Genomic DNA, 16,692 nt, shown 5'->3' on the forward strand with positions numbered 1-16,692 from the left:
CAAATCTCAAGTGGGGTTTTGTATTGTGGTCAATGCGTGGATTTGAAATAATTAAGTGTTGGTTTAGAATAGGCCCAAGGCCTTCTTTGAATAGACTTCCTAAAAAAGAGGACATGCAATGGAATGTCTAGGTGGAGTCGGCGTAGTCAGAAGTGTTGGAGTTGGCATAGTCCGAAGTGTTGGAGTTGGTATTTCATTAAGAAATGAAGGAAGATCAAGGCTTGACCATGACCTCGAGTTGGGCCCGACCTCCTGACTGTGAACCTTAAATATATCTTCATGTTCGAGTTAGGTTTGGTGTTATCAGGAAATCTAGTGTCTATGCAGAGCTGCTAGTCCCACTAAGGCTGGTAGCTACCTTAGAAACAAACAAACTAAAACCACTTTCATTTTCCTTTATGAGAAGTAGATAAGAGGGGAAAGAAGGAGACCAACCTCTGTCTTGCACTTGGCTCCTTGCTTGATTCCTCTCCCTTCTGATAGATCTTTGCCACTCGCTTCCTCGTCTACCCAGCTTCAAAGAGCACCTATAGAATCAAAGCAGCATAACACTATCCAAGAACATAGATATACTATCATAAACAATATAGGACCAGATATATATTGACCACACAAATGCATATATCACCAATCATACAAGAATGTGGAGGAAAACTTGAATAGCTTTATTAATAATCAAGAATAGAAAAGAGGATTACAACCAATTGTTCTGACCCAGCGTCATCCTCTCAGCAAGAAAGCCCTTCTTCACCTCATGAAAAGCTTAGATCACCCAACACTATGATGTTACACCAAGAAACCAGCAACACTTCCTTACAAGATACAAAATTCCAGCCTCTGGATCTCTGGAATGAGGGATCCATATATAGATGTTTGCAAGGGGGTGAGTTAGCTTTTGAGATTTGATTAGTGTCCTCTCTTTGATAGTTCTTGATTCCACTTGGAGATTGATGATCTCTTACTCATCCCTGGGCGAATGCAGAGAGGCAAGTGTCACATGAGAAGTTTCTAGAAGATTCCATGATCCTCCACCTCACAGATTGACCCTGCCATTTGTCCACTCTCGCCCATCGCACCCAATAGAAGGTCTTTTCAGTATGCATCGCACCTCTCGTGTGCATTTAGGTGGGATGCAGCGCACTTTGGCCATGGAGCAGGTGAGATGGTCCAGTTTTGACCAGTTCTGAGTAGTTTTTCATGGAGAACTTCTGGGAGATGATGTAATTAGCTGACCTTGTTCTTTTAGGGGTTGGAACAACACTTTTAGGGACTTAAGAGGCCTTGGTTTATGGACATTTATGATTGGGGTTGCAGTGCCCAAAAATGTTTATAATAGTTGCCCCCTAAAGCATGAGGTCGTTAATCTTTTGATGTCGGGTGAAATGCTTTATCATGAGGATCCAAAGTTTTTTCAAGCTGGAAGGCGACCTGTAATAAGATACAATACAATACATTATCTTCATAATATTTTCATGATCTAGCTGAGGCGGGCATTCCCATGCTCAGTTTTATAAATTCATTTTCATGTACATAAGATAGACAATCGTCTGAGTGCAGACTGATGATTCTGGTAGAGCCATCATCCCTTGGATTGGATGATTATCTGTGTAGTAATGATGTACATTTGATGTCTTTATTTTCTTGAATATATATCGCAGCCCGGATGGATGAAACTAGATCCGGGGTCTTCAATCTCATTCGATCTTCACTCAAAGTACAAGTCGATCCATGTGAGAGATGTTTTGGAGTCGAACATGGAAAGACATCGCCTGATTACCAGCCAATGATGTAAGTTGTTAACAGGCGCGAGAGGAATCACCGATAATGATGATGACCCTCAAGGTACTACAGTACAATTCACGTGGTGTGAATAAGGGACTTGGTGTCGAACACCACGCAAAATCTTTCGGTTGAAGGCCATTGATGTAAACCTGTCGTCGGAAGTGAGAAACTTGCCATTGAGGCATGCAAGCTTCAAAGTACTGAAAGGGTTGTTCCTAGATCGACTTCCTGGATAATGAGCTGATGTCGACAAGAAGCGATCCGTCATAGGAGGGCCTTAGTGAATCCCACATCAATGACACGGAACGGAGCAAATGATTTTAATGGAGGTGAAAATGATCTGACGACATAAGGTTCATCGTGGCGGTCATGAAAGGATGGAGCATAAATGTATTGCAGTGGATGAGACACAGGTGAATTCTCTGAGCGACTTCTCTTGAACATATCGGTGATACTGACATGATGGATTGGTAGCGTTAACCCCAAATATGGATGGTGTGATGGACCCATGGTGATATGACCAGTGAATGGAACAGCCCAACCCGACTCGGATGCGGAGTGAAAGTGTCATGTTCAAGAGCGACTTGCTACCAATAAATTTTCTTCAAGTTTTCTTCCCAGTTTTTCCCCAGTCACTGCTGACCAGTACCTCTTTATTTTTGTCAAGCTTGAGGAGGATAACATATGCTTGTTCTATAATTTCCCCTTCGGGCAAACCCATCGCTATGTTTTAACGAGCCTAGCGATAGTGAAACTCGTTCTTGTCTGTATGGACAAGTTTGTCACTATTCGGTTAACGAGTTTAACGACAAAGATAACTCGGTCCTTTTCAATTTGAGAGAGTCTGAAAAGGGACATAAAGAAAACTCCAATAATCCTTTTTCGTCATATAATCCCTTGAGTCCGAAAATGTATAAAACAATACAAAAGGGATGAATTTTTGGTACTTTTAACGAGCCGAACAAAACAAGCGCTCGATCTTTCTGTGTAATAATCCCTCAAGTCCAAAAATATTAAAATCTAAAGGAGGGATAGCACTTCTGGTCACTTTAACGAGCCGGAGAGGCCAATTACTCGGCAATCTTTTCATATTTTACGAGCCAGTTGAAAAGAGCTTAAAGGAGACTCGTTTTTTGAGGAACGAGTGATAAATTTGGGTAGCAGCTAATTCCAAGTAAGGTTTGGAATTTTCTAATCATGGCAGTGTCACAAGGATGCTTAACAGGATCACTCTTCGCAGCGATTCCTCAAAAAGGGTAAACAATCAAATGGAGGTGAATGATCGGCCAATACAGAGTGGAGGTGATGATGAGAACACGACCAAGGCTTAAAAGGCTGATGATAATGCATCCACAATGGTTATTTACCGGAAATTGGTTCATTTTTTAATGAGCTTAAACTCTGGGGGAACATTTGCTCATTGCTTATGTTTATTTTTTAACGAGCTTGAATTTCGCGTTAAAACTGCTCGATCCAGTCATATAATAAGGATGTCTCATTTAAAATGGCATTTTTTCAAAGCTTTGCCCCGCATCCTTTCTTTATGCAAGTTAGGAAAAGATCAATCCTATGAGTTTAAAGGGTTAGAGGACCTACAAATTTAAAAAATAAATGATCACTCTTCGCCTACACGCCAAAAGGTTTGCATGCCCTCGGCTATAGCAAAAAATTTCCGGGTTACCAAAGACTGTTCTATCCATACTTCAGAAAAAACACTTCCTCGGTAATCTCTACCGAAATAAACAAAGGTGAGTGGCACAACTGGCTCCACTCACATTACTTTGACGAAGGAATCTTATTCCAGTCTGATCTCATAAACTAGTCATATATCCTTCATGGAAACCTACCCTATACCCAAGGTTTTCCTGTCGAAACAGGCCAGGGTGCATGCCCCCTGGGTTTCAGTCATGTCCTCCGAATCACTCGTGCTCATCTGGAGGATGGACTGGGCATTGATGAGACATTCCTTGTGTGAAAAGACCATTCAGGGATGGTATTTGACTATTTGCTATGTGTGAACCGGGGAATGGAATCTGGTCTACGAGCTTGACCACTCTTCCTTCATGCGGAAAACACATTACTCTAAAGAGTGAGGAGACAATGGCTCCCATGCAATAAATATAGTCACGTCTAAGGAGTAGATTATAATCCAGGGGTCCTTGGACTACCATTACGTTCATGTGAACGGTTTTCCTTCTCAATGTTATCAGCACTTTGGGAAGGATCCCTAACGGTTGACTGGTTCCTTTGTCAAAGCCTGTTAGATTTCTCATTTCAGGCAAAAGCGATGGTGAACCAAGCGCTTTCTAAGCAGTTGAGGAGAGGATACTCACAGAAGCCCCTTCATCTATGATGGTACCGGCCATGACCATTCTATATATTTGAGCAATGATTCAAAATGGTACACTAGCCGGTAAGCGGGGTCTGCCTAGTAGATTCCAATCGAAGGAAACAACTAGGTTGCTTGGAGATGGGACCGAATAGACGGCCGGATATGACTCTGATGAACTTCCTTCCTGCGGTAAAGGAATGGGTAGACTACCCCCACGTTCATCGGAGTCTATGCTTACGAAGAAAATTTGAATGGTGTCGTTCTTGTTCTCTCCAGTGACTGTATCATTTGAAGATGGATCCTCTGAAGGCAAGACCGGGTCAACTGCTGCCTCGACCTTTTGAATTTCGTCTAGTGTGGATTCAGATGGTTTATCTTCAATGATAGACGCTTCGGCCGACCACAATGGCGTGTCAGCTGGATTTTCAACTAGTGACGGACTCGGCAAGAGTTTCTTATATCCAGGAGGAAGCTGTAACGGTGAAACCAGATGGTCATCCAAAACTCTTTTAGCCTCGTCTAAGAAGGGACAACGGTGGACGGCGTGATCGCCTTCACACAGTTTACAAGGAAATTTACATTTTCCTTTTTGTCCAGGGGCTTCACTTTCACTAGTTGACGATGTATTTTCAACATGATCATCAGAGGTTGATGACACTGGATTGTGCAAACGAGGAGACCAGTCCCTTAAGATCCAAGGGATGCAAGGACAATCTCGATGATAGTGGTCTCCTTTGCAAATGACACATGGCGATTTCGGCCTGGATGGTGCAGTATGTGGATTTTCGCTAGACGATGCCTGGTTGCCCTTTTTCACCTTTGGCTCCTTCTTCTTCTTATCTTTCTTCTTCTTCTCCTTCTTCTTCTCGGTTACTTGATTTTTGGCTTTACCAGCTTCATCAAGCGAAGAGGAAGGAGGAGAGGGAGAATTGGACGAAGTAGAAGGTTAGGGGGCAACTTTGGTATTGTTTAGTTGCTGATTTGATTGTTCAGGAATCATGGTGTTCTGAATGACAAAGGTTGAGAAGAACCATACGGGCAAGCCGATTGTCAATCCTGGAAGTGACAATGTGGCCATATGGGGTGCACCAACATCTCCCCAAGAGGAGAAAGGACTAGGATTTCCTCCAAGGGGGAATCCTTGGTTGGTGGACTCCATTTTTCTCAACCTAAGACCAACGTAGGAAAGGTGATGTTTATTCTGATTAAAATAAATTTTAGACGCTTTGACAAAACTTGTTTTTTCAATTTTTAAGAGTCGAGAAAAAACAAAAGATGACTCTAGTCGCCTTCGATTTTTAATGAGCTTGAAGTGACAAGTGCTTAGATGGACCTTTTCCTTTAAGGAGTCTAAAAAGGAACGAAAGAGACTACTCTGGAAATCTAGACAGAGGGATTACCAAACCAATCGCAAAACTGCAGAATACTTTTTACGGTACGACAGTCAATCTTCCCGAATGCTGTGTTCAGTGCATTGCGATCGATAGGGCGGCAGACACGGCTTCCTATGGATAAAGGATAAAACCTATTGTGGTCTCCCAATATATACTCGACGGTACATGGGATCACAAGTCCGTACTGGCACTTATCGTCTCAAAGTGGAGGAATCACCCAACCAGCAATGAAAACAACAGTTACAAGACTTTATGACGCTGGAATACGTCTCTAGCCTAGACTTCTAAATGTTGTGCGTTAGGTTCCAAAGCGTTTTTAGATTCATTAAATTTATTTTACAGTTGATCTTGCTTAAGAAATTTTCCTTTCAAGTTCACCGCGTGATGTAGATATACAATTCCTAAAATGCAATCTAAGATGATAAACAATCGTTTAATCTTCTTTTTGCAATGAAAATCCTAGCTACTAAGGAAAGAGAGATGATATTCTTTCAACATAGAGCAGAGAGCACACACTATATGCATTATCCTAAATCAAACCAACAAACAGTCTAAATGCAAATGCACATGCATGTATTTGTTTTCAACCTTCTTAATGTGTGAATGATAAAAAGAAAGCTAAGCGCAAATTTGAATTATTTTTCAAAGCGACATTACTAACAAGTTTCTTTTCAAGACAAAATGAAGACAATGACGACACTTTGTGATTTGGAATTGAAAACTTGCTTTCGACACTTGAAAAACTATTAATTCAAATCAAATACAAGAGTAACAGTGTAATCGACTATCAAGAACAATCGGATTCTCTTCTATGACTGAAAACGACACTTGCGACACTTCCAAATCAAGAAACGACAATTCAATTACGCTACTTCTTTGTAAAAGAGAACTGAAAATGGATCACAATACATAAAAACATTTACAGTTCTTTGCACAATGGAGGCGGAATAATGGCAAGGAAGGGGGTTTCCAACAAAGGTATACTGACTACAGACAACAAAACTCCTGAATAGAGCTGAAAAGAGTGAAAAAACCAAAGTCTGGAGGCAAAATTAGCCCTTTCTGATCAGCGCACCTGTTACACAGGGATTCCAGTATGCATCCCACCTACAGCACATGGGAAGTGCGATGCATACTGAGATCCTTGAAGAGAGGGTGTGATGGTACAATGCGAGACTTTTGATCCAGTTCTTGATCACAGTTTGCAGCACAGTTCAGGGATTTAGGCCGAGCAAGTGGTAATCAGTAAATAAATCACAGGGGTAGATCTAAGGAGGTTACTAGAGCCACCACAAGGGCAATTAGAGAGCTTGTAAATCGATTGTTCAGTTCATAAACAAAACCCGGAGATAAACTGAAGCAACATTGATCTACTTTGCACTTGCATAGCAAATGCAATTCGAAGGCTAGCTGGCTTGACTTCAGGCTCCATCTGTAAGTTTATAAAGAAAACAAATATAGACAAACAAACAATCTATTCGCTCCCCAGCGGAGTCGCCATTTTTTTATCAGGAAATCTAGTGTCTATGCAGAGCTGCTAGTCCCACTAAGGCTGGTAGCTACCTTAGAAACAAACAAACTAAAACCACTTTCGTTTTCCTTTATGAGAAGTAGATAAGAGGGGAAAGAAGGAGACCAACCTCTGTCTTGCACTTGGCTCCTTGCTTGATTCCTCTCCCTTCTGATAGATCTTTGCCACTCACTTCCTCATCTACCCAGCTTCAAAGAGCACCTGTAGAATCAAAGCAGCATAACAACATCCAAGAACATAGATCTACTATCATAAACAATATAGGACCAGATATATATTGACCACACAAATGCATATATCATCAATGATACAAGAATGTGGAGGAAAACTTGAATAGATTTATTAATAATCAAGAATAGCAAAGAGGATTACAACCAATTGTTCTGACCCAACGTCATCCTCTTGGCAAGAAAACCCTTCTTCACCTCATGAAAAGCTTAGATCACCCAACACTATGATGTTACACCAAGAAACCAACAGCACTTCCTTACAAGATACAAAATTCCAGCCTCTGGATCTCTGGGATGAGGGATCCATATATAGATGTTTGCAAGAGGGGTGAGTCAGCTTTTGAGATTTGATTAGTGTCCTCTCTCTGATAGTTCTTGATTCCACTTGGAGATTGATGATCTCTTACTCATCCCTGGGCGAATGCAGAGAGGCAAGTGTCACAGGAGAAGTTTCTGGAAGATTCCATGATCCTCCACCTCACAAATTGACCCTGCCATTTGTCCACTCTCGCCCATCGCACCCCATAGAAGGGCTTTTCAGTATGCATCGCACCTCCCGTGTGCATTTAGGTGGGATGCAACGCACTTTGACCATGGAGCAGGTGAGATGGTCCAGTTTTGACCAGTTCTGAGTAGTTTTTCATGGAGAACTTCTGGGAGATGATGTAATCAGCTGACCTTGTTCTTTTAGGGGTTGGAACAACACTTTTAGGGACATAAGAGCCCTTGTTTTATGGACATTTATGATTGGGGTTGCAGTGCCCAAAAATGTCTTTAACATTTGGTAAAGTGCAACCAAATTTGATTTTCCATATATCTTTTACTTTACTAAGTCCATGGTGTTTTAATTTTGAGTATTCTGATGTCTTATTTAAATTCAATCTGAATTCACTACACTAATTCAATTTGGATGGTTAGTCGTGGCAAGGGTGGGTTTCAAATTTTACCTTTGTAACCACTACACACATAGTCACCATTGTAACGAAAATGCACACATAGCCTCTAAAGATCAACTATTATAAGTAAATTGCGTTCCAAAAGAACATTGGCATAGAGATCTAGCATATACCTCCAAAAGATTGTACGTAAAGTGTGTGCCCAAAGAACATTTGTCACTTTGGCAGCTTAGGCAATAATCCTTATCCCATTTTTATTCAATTACAAAATTGTACAAGTTAGGTTATATTACAACGAATTTTATATTAAATTTAAATAAATTTTATAGTTTTTTAATTTGAGTCTAGTTAAAATATTTTTATAAATAATTTATACAATATATAATATTTATATGTTTCTAAAAATATAATATATTATAATTATTTTGAATTTAATTAAATTTTATATATAAAAAGATATAATATATTGTTATTATTAATAATTAAATTAAATTATATATATATATATATATATATATAATTAATATATGAATATTAAATTAGATTATATATTAAATTTAAGTAAATTATCTATATATATACATATATATGGATTTAATGACGAACTTCATCCGTTCCAATCGAATTATCGAATTTAATAGTTATCGAATTGGAGTTCAAACTCGAATCACATAGATTGGGACCCACTTCTCCTAAATGTGCTCTCTCGATTTTCAAAATTTGGACTCCTAGACATATGTCTAAATTTGAGGTTGTTTTTTAGTTTCTAGGCTCCTCGACACATGTTCAAATTTGAGGTAGTTTTTTAGTCAGTTGTTGTAGGATACGATATTGAAAATGTTATTTCAAATATTTTTATTCACAAATATTATTTCAACTAAATAAATTAAACTTACACAATTTATATATGCAAATAAGTAGTGACATGCCACCACCTAGCTCTTATTATTATTATTTAAAGAAAATTATACTAGTAATTGCAACATGTTGCAAAGCAAATGCCCTAAGGCTATATCATATAGTAGCATATGGAATAATAACACAGATAAAAAAATATGTGATATGTTATGTGATCTAGATGTTGCTTAGTTTGGAACTTTCCTTTGCAACATAAATTACTTTCTAAGAAAAGGTAATAAATAAATTTAACTTTAGATTATACAATTTAGTATTCCTTACACCAAAAAACTTATCCTTTAAATTTTTTTTCCTTTTCAATCGGTAAAAGTTATTTTTCATCTAGTTGTGGACGCCTTCTAACTATTAGGTAGCTACCAGTTAGAGCACTGATTCATGATTTCAAATAATGCTTGCACTAAGAATGTCGAGATTTTAAAACTTGTGATTTAAATTATTTCATATAATTTAAAAATATGATTAATCAAATTTTTCAATATCAAATTAATAAAAAGATAATAAATTATAATATTCCTTTAACTCAAAACTTAAGGAAATAAGTTATTTTGACAAATTCTAAGCTAAATTTAACCTTAATAATCTTCAAATAATACACGTCTTCATTTATAAAATAGGAGTAATTTTATAAAATTTTCATGAAACGTAGACTTCAATATTTAACACACAATTTAGACATTTCAGAGCAACAACCGTATACAAATACCATCAGAACCACACCAGAGAAACCAAATTTGAAACCTACAATTTCGACTTCCCCGATAAAAGCAGACATAAAAATATGATCCAAGGTTTTCCGAACCAAATTCAAATAATACCATTCTTATAAATTTAAAACATACTGAACCTACAATTCTTACAACTCCAACTAAACTTATTATCCATTTCCCACGCCTTGTCCTACAACGTTGAGCCACTTCTTGGACCACGTGCTTCACCATCTCTGCTTCATACTTGAAATGAGCAGAAGCATAAACTAACAAAAAAATAAGAGCGGCGAAGACTGAGTTACCCACCAATATAACATATTTATAAAAACTAAAAATCTAAAACAGATGTAAAAATTGATCAATAAATAAGAGCATGGAAGACTGAGTTATCCACTCGTTGAAATCCTCTTGAAGCGACCATCCCGAGAGACGACATATTTTTAAGAGAGAAACTTTCCATCCTTCGATTTCCTGCACGTTGTATATATCACTCGTCTCATGCGCATGGAATGCTTGGCAGTAGGGACTGCCAGAATGCACAGGGTACCAAACCTGTCGGGGGTGACATCGTAAAGCAAAGGTATCATAGTGGCTAGCCTCTACAGCACTAATCACCGTGTAATTAGTGAGGCTTCTCTCATGCACCAGGGCGATTATGTTTAGTTAATTGAAAAAATAGGCATCAACACATGACTCACCTCAATAGCCTGATGTAGGCTTGTAGCGATGTCTTTTCCTTTGTGCAGGTCGTGTGTGTCAAGGAAAGCACGGAGGCCTACACTGGTCAGAGAGTTATATAGTGGTTCACAAACCCTCTTCGGACATCAGGCCCTCTAAAACTTAATAGAGTCTTGGCATATGCGGGCATCCCCGATGCCCGAACCTTACAGTATGATCTGGCCCAAATTTTTCCCTGTGCCTTGGAATCGAAGGTGTAGCAAACCCACAAAACTTTTTGTGAAAACCTAAAAAAATTAATAGTACACTCTACCACTAATGCGTAAATACCAATGCATAACTACCACTAATGCCTAACTACTAAACCTTGATCGAACCACTGAACGCTATTTAATCATCTAACACTTGATTTAATGGCTCATAGCGAAGACACCTAATAGTTATTGAATTTGAATTCAAACTTGAATCTCATAGATTGGGACCCACTGCTCCCAAATGTTCTCTCTCGATTTTCAAAATCTGGGCTCCTGGACACATGTCTAAAATTGAGGTTGTTTTTCAGTTTTTGGGCTCCTGGACACATGCCCAAATTTGAGGTCATTTTTTAGTCATTTGTTGTAGGATACGATACTGAAAATGTTATTTCAAATACTTTTATTCACATATATTATTTCAACTAAATAAATTAAAATTACGCAATTTATATATATGCAAATAAGCAGTGACATGCCACCACCTAGCTCTTATTATTATTATTTAAAGAAAAATATACTAGCGATTGCAACACATGTTGCAAAGGAAACTATGTAAAGGAATAATAACATAGATGAAAAAAGATGTGATATGTTATGTGATCTAGATGTTGCCTAGTTTGAAAAGGTAATAAATAAATTTAACTTTAGATTATACAATTTAGTATTCCTTACACTAAAAAACTTATGCATTAAAAAAAACTCATTGTTCCTTTTCAATCAGTAAGAGTTATTTTTCATCTAGCTGTGGACACCTTCTAATTGTTAGGTAACTACCAGTTAGAGGACTCAGTCATGATTTAAAATAATTCTTGCACTAAGAATGTCGAGATTTTAAAACACGCGATTTAAATTATTTCATATAATTTAAAAATCTGATTAATCAAAATTTTCAATATCAAATTAATAAAAAGATAATAAATTATAATATTCCTTTAACTCAAAACTTAAGGGCATAAGTTATTTTGACAAATTCTAAACTAAATTAAACCTTAATAATATTGAAATAATACACGTCTTCATTTATAAAATAGGAGTAATTTTATAAAATTTTCATGAAACGTAGACTTAAATATTTAACACACAATTTAGACATTTCATACCAATAGCTATATACAAATACCATCCGAACTAGACCAGAGAAACCAAATTTGAAACCTACAATTTCAAATTCCCTGATAAAAGCAGACATATAAATATGATCCGAGGTCTTTTGAACCAAATTCAAATAATACCATTCTTATAAATTTAAAACATACTGAACCTACAATTCTTACAATTCCAACTGAACCTATTATCCGTTACTTGTGCCCTGTCCTACAATGTCGAGCCACTTCTTGGACCATGTGCTTCATCATCTCTGCTTCATACCTGAAATGAGCAAAAGCATAAACTAACAAAAAAACAAGAGCGATGAAGACTAAGTTACCCACCAATATAACGTATTTAAAAAACTAAAAATCTAAAACAGAGGTACAAATTGATCAATAAATAAGAGCAAGGAAGACTAAGTTACCCACTCGTTGAAATCCTCTTGAAGCGACCATCCCGAGAGATGACAAATTTATAAGAGAGCAACTTTCCATCCTTAGATTTCCTTCGCATTGTATATACCACTCGTCTCATGCACGTGGAATGCTTGACAGTAGGGACTGCCATAACATGGGTACCGAACCTGCCGGGGATGACATCATAAAACAAAGGTATCACAGTGGCTAGCCTTTGCAGCGCTACTTGTCGTGCAATTAGCAAGGCTTCTCTCATGCACCAGGGCGACTGTGCGTAGTTACTCGAAAAAATAGGCATCAACACGTGACTCACCTCAATATCCTAATGTAGGCTTGTAGGATGTCTGTGCCTTTGTGTAGGTCATCTGTGTCAAGGAAAGCACAGAGGCCTGCACTGGTCAGAGCGTTATATAGATGGTTCACAAACCCTCTTGGGACAGTAGGTCCTCTGAAACTTAACAAAGTCTTAGCATATGTGGGCATCCTTGATGCCTGATCCTTATAGTATGATCCGACCCAAATTTTTCCTTGTGCCTTGGAATCGAAGGTGCCGCAAACCCACAAAACATTCTGTGAAAACCTTAAAAAGTTAATAGTACACTCTACCACTAATGTGTAACTACCAGTGCCTAACTACCACTAATGCCTAACTACCAAAACCTAATCGAACCAGTGAACATTGTTTAATCGTCTAACACTTAATTTAATGGCTCATAGCGAAGACACCTAAGACCAAAGAGAAGTTCATTTAAGAGGGAACGCCTTACAACGTAATAATTAAAAATAATATATAAAATGGTTTAAATAAAATGACATTTTTTTAGAAATATTTCACTTTTAAAATATTATTACCATTTATTTGTAAAATATTTTAGTTTTAAATTTACTATATATTTAAAAAATTAAAATAAAAAATTTTAAAAATTATATATATAAATAATAAAATTAAATAAAATTAATATTATATAAAAATATTATAATAAAATATATAATGTCATTTACTACTATATACTTAATACTATTAAAACTATTTAGTACGACTTCTCTGTGTGTACTTCATACTAATTTCTCTTTTACAAGTGCATCTCTCAATCCTTTGACATTTGGGACTCATTTTTGACATTGGGTATTCACACTAACCATGTGTGATCTATATATGATGTTCTTCCTTATGATTATTTAAAATCTTTGTTAATGGTTTTGTTATATATTATTATATTAATATATATTTGATGTTTAATAGAATAATCGTATTTTACTAATTTGGTGAGACTCATTTTTGACATTTACTAATGACTACTCATATTAATAATGTGTGAATCTATATATTTGATGTTTAATAAAATATGGGTATTTTGATATTTAGTGAGAGTAATTTTTAACATTGAGTATTTATATTAACAATGTGTAGATCTCTATATAATATTATTTTTGATAATTATTTAAAGTTATTTTTGACTTTGAGTACTTATATTAACAATGTGTGGATCTATATATAATATTATTGCTGATGATTATTTGAAATCTCTGTTAATATTTTTATATATAATATTATTGCTGATGATTATTTGAAATCTCTGTTAATATTTTTATTAAATATTATTGTATTTGATGTTTAATAAAACATTAGTATTTCTATTACTTATTGAAAAAATCTTTTAAACACAACTATATATATTATATTTTTTAATTATATCTATATTAATTATAAATTTTAAAATATAAATAAATTCAAATATTAAACTTTACTCATATCTATTGAAATTTTAAAATATCTAATATGTAAAATAAAGTTAGCTTAACTTGATCAATGTCAAAACCAACAAAATGGTAAGGAATTACGTGGTGAATGAATCTCTACACTGGATGGTTGGCGCTGCACTATTTATGAAGTCTTCATTGAAGGCGTATATAAATTATTTACTGGTTACTAAAGTAAATTAGTTAAAGTTCGTATTGACTTTGAGGTACTCATGAGTGGCCAAAATTATTTTTGGGTGGGAAAAAGTTAAAAATATTAAATGATGTCTAGCAAACAATGATACAGTGTGTTGTAGTGTTTTTTTACGTTGTTCATGCACGTAAAAAAAACTAGTAATTGAACGGGATTATTGTATTCTGGAGAACAGTTCAGTCTGGTCTCTTTTGGCTTTTGACAATCGGTAAAAGTGCATCTTTGTACAGCGAAAATAGAGACTAGCATCAGACTAAGTTCTTAAATAAATTTAGGGATGGATTCACAACTTGGGTGTCTATTATTATATGCAGATATGTAATAAGCATGGCAGTGCAAAACTAGTGTTAACAAAACATTATAGTGCCGAAATGAGAAGTGGAACGCTAAAGGGAATTGAGGTGTAAATACTAAGTAATGGAGAAAAGGAGAATAATCAAATTTCTTTATTTTTGGTGGCATTGGTTTAACAATTACATATGGAGATACTAATTGAAATTTTTTAATATATTAGAGATGGACTAATATATTATTTTAAGTTGTATAATTGTGAAGGAGGTTAGGCCTAGTTTAGCATTTTAATGTGAATTCTTATCTTATTAATGTTAATCTTTGCGATATATGTGAAGTCAATGTACATGTTATTTTAGAGGATTTGTTATATGTTACTATATTTTATGGAACCATGAATGTTGCTAAATAGATTTTCTTTAGAATATATATGTACACTTGCAAGAACATGATGGTCTCAAGAGTGGTAATGGGATTATCATGAACATGCTTACATAATAATGAATGTATGTCCTTGAGAACACTCATGCATTCCTGAGTGTCTAGCTTTGGCAACCCTCACCACCTTAGAGGTCTAATTAGTACTAGCCAGACAAGGCACAAGTATGCATGTGCATTTCTAAGAGCATGCATGTGTCCTTAAAAACATGTGTGTGCTCTTAGAAATGCATGTGCATTCCTACAGGTCCAAATTTTAAATGGTTATGACCCTATTTTTCCCCACTATCCATTTAAATCGTGAGACATGATTTTGATGGCATTAAGGGATTTGAGGATAGATTTTAATGGGATATCGAGCAAATTTTTGTCCAACTATACAAATTTCATCTCCAAGGCATTCCAAGTAAGGATTTAAACAAAAATTATTTATTTTTTTGTGAGAGAAGTAGAGAGATTCTATATTTGGGGGACAATGTAATTGTTTTATGTTTTTTTCCCATGGAAAAATTGTAATTTTATTAATGAAAACAAAATTACATGTTGCAGATGCTGAAACGCATTACATCAGGAAAGTCAAAATATTGCTGATAAGGGGTTCAAAGAAAGCAAACTAAAATACAAATAAGCAGACTAATGTACAAAATGGGGAGAGTCATGTTTTTCTCCCCTTCTTCTTCTCAACCTTGCGCCACTCCCCTTGAGTCAGCATCGAAGATACGAGTGCAAGCGAGTTGAACGCATTAGGTCAAGGATTGTCTTTTTAGAATCTAAATTATCTAGTGTACGTAGTTGTTTTGCACCACTAGAGTCCTTTGCATCTGGCATCTTTTCCGGCTGTAATTCCATAGGATCTTGTGGAGTTATCTCCTGTGCTTTTGGTTCTTTGTCTGCCTAGTTATTTTCACTGGGTATGGGGTCTTCCACGGCCACTTCCTCCTCTTCATTAGAGTTGTGGGTGGGAAATTGCCAACCCATGGGTTGTTTCCCTGTTTTCTTTTTTCTTCGTATATCTTTTTTGGCTTCTGGACATGAGTTTTGTAGGTGTCATATTTGCCTACAAATTCTGCATCTAAAAGTTGTTTTTTCATAGTCTATTATTTGTGTCCAGCTCCGTTGTTGGTGTTTTAGAAGTATGCGATTTGATAATCCCTTGCTGAGATCTACTTCCACACATATACGTGTGAAAGTGTACACTCTTTCCTCCAATCTTTGTGTGTCCATTTTGATATATTGCCCAATGGAGTTGCCGATACCAGCAAGGACCTGTTGATCCCAAAAATGTAATGGGAGATTATGCAACTAAACCCAAATTGGCATCCTGGAAACAACCATAGTATTAGCATCAAATTCCGGAAACCAAGGTGTGATGAAGAGGCCCGTGGATCCCCAGAACCATGGTCCTTCCTGTAGTATAATGTCCCTTGCCTCAGATGAATGGAATTTGACAATGAAAAACCCCTTTGAGCATAGGTGTATTTCACAGTGAGCAGTCCAGTTTGAGAAAATCCAATGGAAGAGCTCAACAGGTTTTGGCCAAAAACAGTTGAATCGACAGATTAGGGCTTGTGATTCAAAAGTATTACAGTGAATATCTGTTTCTGGTATATCTATGTTTAATTTTGGAATATAATTTAGTTGCTCCACAATATATGGACTGGGTTCAGTTCCAGCTTGCTTTGATGTTGTTGTAGGTGTGTTTTTTCCTTGTAGGATATTTTTGAAAGAAAGTCCTCCATTTTTGTGATTCTGTTGTGTTTTGTTGTACTACTTCTAGTTCCT

This window comes from Pinus tabuliformis, chromosome 8 (assembly GCF_031772625.1).
Source record: "Pinus tabuliformis cultivar Carrire ecotype Pingquan chromosome 8, CPIR1, whole genome shotgun sequence".
Classification (NCBI taxonomy): Eukaryota; Viridiplantae; Streptophyta; class Pinopsida; order Pinales; family Pinaceae; genus Pinus; species Pinus tabuliformis.